Source organism: Penaeus vannamei, chromosome 8 (genome assembly GCF_042767895.1).
Source record: "Penaeus vannamei isolate JL-2024 chromosome 8, ASM4276789v1, whole genome shotgun sequence".
Classification (NCBI taxonomy): domain Eukaryota; kingdom Metazoa; phylum Arthropoda; class Malacostraca; order Decapoda; family Penaeidae; genus Penaeus; species Penaeus vannamei.
This window is the reverse complement of record NC_091556.1, coordinates 38,933,453-38,938,452: the sequence shown is the minus strand read 5'-3', so window position 1 is coordinate 38,938,452 and position 5,000 is coordinate 38,933,453.

Sequence of the window (5,000 nt, the reverse complement as noted above, 5' to 3'; positions counted from 1 at the left end):
CCTCCGCCTCCCCTTTCCTCCTCCTCCTCTTCAACCTCTTCTACCTCCGCCTCCCCCTTTCTTCCTTCTCCTCCTTTTCCTCCCCTTCCTCTTCTTCTACCTCCTCCTCAAGGGTGGGTGTCTGTAGGGCGCATAAGAGTGTTGCCGTAGACACTTCGTTTTAGGGATCAATAGAAAGGCTACATCTTCTAGCCCAACTTGGTAGAGCCGCTGACGTGATTTCCTTCTCTTTTTCTTTTTAGTTTAGTCTCCCTTCCTTCTATTCCCGTTTTCTTTCTTTCTTTTTTTTAATGTTAACCCCTCTTTCCTTTATTTTCTATTTTCTTTGTACTTATTTGGCTTTTTCTATCTTCCTTCTCTTTCTCCTTCTTCTCCCTTCTCTTGCGCTTCCACGTTCTCTTTCTCCTTCTTCTCCTTCCTTCGTTCCCTATTACGCTTTCCCTCCTTGAAGGACGAGGAAAAAAAATCCTCCCGAGGAAGAAAAAATGTAAAGACGTGACCAGTTTATTCCCGGAATTCGATTTATTTTCCGTGATTTTTTCCCGATGTACTTTATTTATTGTATTACGTCCCTCGGAAAGATTTTTTTTATTTCCCTCACTACACTTTATTTTTCGACAGAGAGACAGAGTCAGAGGCAGAGACAGAGACAGAGACAGAGACAGTGACAGACAGAGAGAAATAAATAAATAAATAAATAAATAAATAAAGAGAGAGAGAGAGAGAGAGAGAGAGAGAGAGAGAGAGAGAGAGAGAGAGAGAGAGAGAGAGAGAGAGAGAGAGAGAGAGAGAAGGGGAGTATACATATATACATACATACATACATATATATATATATATATATATATATATATATCTATATATATATATATATATATACACATATATATATATATATATATATATATATATATATATATATATATATATATATATATACATATATATGTGTGTTTATGTGTGTGTGTGTGCGTGCGTGTGTGTGTGTATGTGTGTGTGTGTGTGTGTGTGTGTGTGTGTGTGTGTGTGTGTGTGATGTACGTGTGTGTGTGTTTATATATAAATATATATATATATATTTATATATATATATATATATATATATATATATATAAATATATATATATATATATATATATATATATATATATATATATATATATTTATATAGAGAGAGAGAGAGAGAGAGAGAGAGAGAGAGAGAGAGAGAGAGAGGAGGGGTTAGCGGAAGGGAGGAAGAAAGGAAGGGAGACAAAAAGAGAGCGCAATAAAGATGATTATATAAAAAAAAAAGAATCAACAATTATATGCATCACACAAAGAGAAAAATAAAGGCGCACTTTATTATTACTCTTCAAATCGGCCAATAATAAACTCGGTTCCGCGTGTATACAAATATCAAGAAAACATTTGATTTTATTTATTTCTAAAACTTCAAATGTTTACAAACGATACAAAGCATTAAGTTCCGTATCTAGTGAGTTGTATTTGCTTTTGTTCTTTATTTTTATTTTTTGCAATCTGTTTGATGGGTTGCGTAATAATTGGTATCTTTTTAAATGCATTTGGAGGAAGCCGTGTGCGTTATTTTGGTATGTGCGTAGTTAGTGGTGGATAATGCAGTGAAGATGGTGTGTGTTGTCTGATTATTACATATTATTACCGTGCATAATGTAAAGAATCGAAAAAGAACCTCACTTCTGCTACTACTACTACAACTAATACAACTTTTATTACTATTGCTGCTACTACTGCTAGAACTACTATTGATATTACTAGTACTACAATTACTATTGCTTGAACTATTACTGTTATTTCCACTACTGCTTTTACTATTGCTACTATTATTACTATTACTACTATTACTCCCACTACTAGTAGTACTTCTACTTCTTCTGCCATTATTACTACTTCTACTACTACTGATTCTACTGCAACTGCTGCTCCTGCTCTCAGTACCACTACCACCACCACTACTGCTACTATTAATACTACTACAGCTAACAAAACAGCCGCTACATCTGCTACATCACATTACCCAATCCCCTAACTACGCAAACTATAACACAACATTAACACAAATCATATCATTATCCATGACATAACCACCATCGCTGCTTTGTAACTGACATGATGACAGTGACCTTGTGACATGACTGAGTATGCAACGTGGTCATGATTGCAAACACGCGACTGCTTGCATGGATTTGTCAATGAAGCGAATGGAGGCACGACTGCACTGGGTTATCTCAGCCATCTGTGCTCTGCTCCTTACATCGGGAGAAGCCAGCGGATGGTTGCAGCGGGGAGAGAGGGGAAGAGAGGGAGGGAGAGAGAGAGGGAGAGAGAGAGAGAGGGAGGGAGAGAGAGAGGGAGGGAGAGAGAGAAGGAGGGAGAGAGGGAACGGAGGGAGAGAGGGAACGGAGGGAGAGAGAGAGGGAAAAGGGAGAGAGAGGGAGGGAGGGAGGGAGGGAGGGAGGGAGGGAGGGAGGGAGGGAGAGAGAGAAGAGAGGAGGAGGGAGAGAGAGAGGGGAGAGAGAGAGAGAGAGAGAGAGAGGGAGGGAGAGAGAGGGAGGGAGAGAGAGAGAGGGAGGAGAGAGAGAGATGGAGGAGGAGAGAGAGAGAGGAGGGAGGGAGGGGGGGAGGGAGGGAGGGAGGGAGAGCAGAGAGAGAGAGAGAGAGAGAGAGAGAGAGAGAGAGAGAGAGGAGGGAGAGAGAGAGAGAGAGAGAGAGAGGGAGGGAGGGAGGGAGGGAGGGAGGAGGGGAGAGAGAGAGAGAGAGAGAGAGAGAGAGAGAGAGAGAGAGAGAGAAGAGAGAGAGAGAGAGAGAGAAGAGAGAGAGAGAGAGAGAGAGAGAGAGGGGGGGGGGGGGAAGAAAGTGAAAGTAGAAGGAAAAGGCGCAAGGCATAGAACGATAGACGGACAAGCAAATAGATACACATAGACAGTTAAAAGAAACATGAAAATACGAAGAATCATGACATTCTTCCCCTCTCAGTAGGAAGCAGAGGAGGAGGGAGGAGGGAGGAAGGAGAGAATGAACAGGAAGAGAAGGAAGGAAGAGGAGAAGAAGGAGAAGAGACTGAATTCGCAATATTACGTCCGTGCATTTTGCAAGATTTCCCTTTTTGCTTAGTAACACGTGTCTTCACCTGCAGGGATCCACTTGCTCCTTCGTGTTGTCATTACCTGAACATTTTTTTTCGTATTTTGTATTTTTTCTTTTTTTAAGATTCTTTGCCCGATATTACTCGTATAAACTTTATTTTTTTCTCTCTGTGTTAGATTGTTCGCGAGTTAGACTTTCGTAGAAGTCCTACGTCGGCTTTTAGGAGAAGATTCAAACAGACTTGCTGCAATCTACTAACATTGACCCGATGTTCACTATGTTATCCGACAACACTAGATGGGGCTCGTACGTCTGTCTGGCAACAGTGGCAGGCGTCCGCTGTTTTGTCTGGTAACACTTGCCGAGGTTCGATGGCTGGCGGGGAGGTGGACTCAGGGAGGTGGACTCGGTCTCCGCTTTCTCGTTTTATGCTTTTTATTTTGCTTTCTCTTTCGTGGAAGAGGTGTTTCGTGCGGTCGGCCATTTCGTAGGTGTTGGTTCTCGCTTCTGGGTTCGTGTCATGTACACACGCACATTGATAAGGGTAGATAGATCGATGGTAAGTAGTGTATGTACGTGTGTGTGTGTGTGTGTGTTTGTGTGTATGTGTGTGTGTGTGTGTGTTTGTGTGTGTGTGTGTGTGTGTGTGTGTGTGTGTGTGTGTGTGTGTGTGTGTGTGTGTGTGTGTGTGTGTGTGTGTGTGTGTGTGTGTGTGTGTGTGTGCGTGCGTGTGCGTGTGTGTATGTGAGCACAAGCGCGTGCATATGTGTAAGATATCGCACAAAGTGCCCAGTCCCACAAACAAAAACACGGTATATAATAGAGGTAGTCAACTAGATAAACATTTAGTCACTCGTGTACACAGTCATAATATCCGATATTTTATTGATCGCCTGTCACAAGCGATGCGTTTTTTTTTTGTTTTGTTCTTTTTTTACCTCCGCATTGTTGCAATGATATCAGAGCAAAGTCGTGCACTGCTTAAGGCTTCATTTTGCAATCGGTATCACGCACTGAAGTTCACGCACAAGGATATATCAGTGAATCCCCGAAATGCGTAGGATCAAACCCTCTATGCGTCCTTACAAAAAGATCGAATCCTACAAACATCCTGTTGATGCGTTTATTGAAGGAGGAAACAAGGATACAGGGTAGTGTGGGAGGCAATTATCCTGTGGTGTAATGCGTGCTTGTTTGAAGTATATAACGATGACTTGTTCGAAGAGTAGAGAAAATTGAAGTTTGACTCCGAAAAGCTAGCTTGGGAGTCTGGACAAGACACACATAATGCAACAGAATGGACACTATCGAACAACTTTGCCCAGACGAAATTCTCTTTGGAAAGATATAAAAAAAGGAAAAAGAAAGAGAGAGAAAGAGAGAGAGAGAGGAAGAAAAGAAAAAAAAAGTAATGTAAAGCCCGGCACTCAGCTCAGCGCTCTCGGATTTGGAATTATATCACTCCAACATTTCTGTCTTAATTCCCACCGAGTCCGTTTCCCCCCCGTGCCTCGACCCGAGACGGCGATTCCTGTTCCCCCTCCGTTGCCCCCCCACCTAGGGAGGCCGCCCCCTCCTCCCTGCCTCTCCTCCCCCCTCGCCCAAGTCTATTCATGTCCCCTATTATGTGAAGTTGAGAGACGATTATTTCTATAGCAACCATACGCCAACTTAACTAAGCCAGATTGCGATAAAGGTGACTCGCGTTGTACCTGATTTGGCCGCGGTGAGGTCGAGCATTCGTTAAAAGTTAGCGTCCTTTGTCTTAGCCAATCCTAGAGGAAGCACCGCCTCCCGTATGCGCCATTTTGAATAAAGATCTGGGGCTGGATGTCTCAGGATTCGCTAAAGTATTCCTCCGCCAAATGGGAACAAAGGCAATATTTACGTCT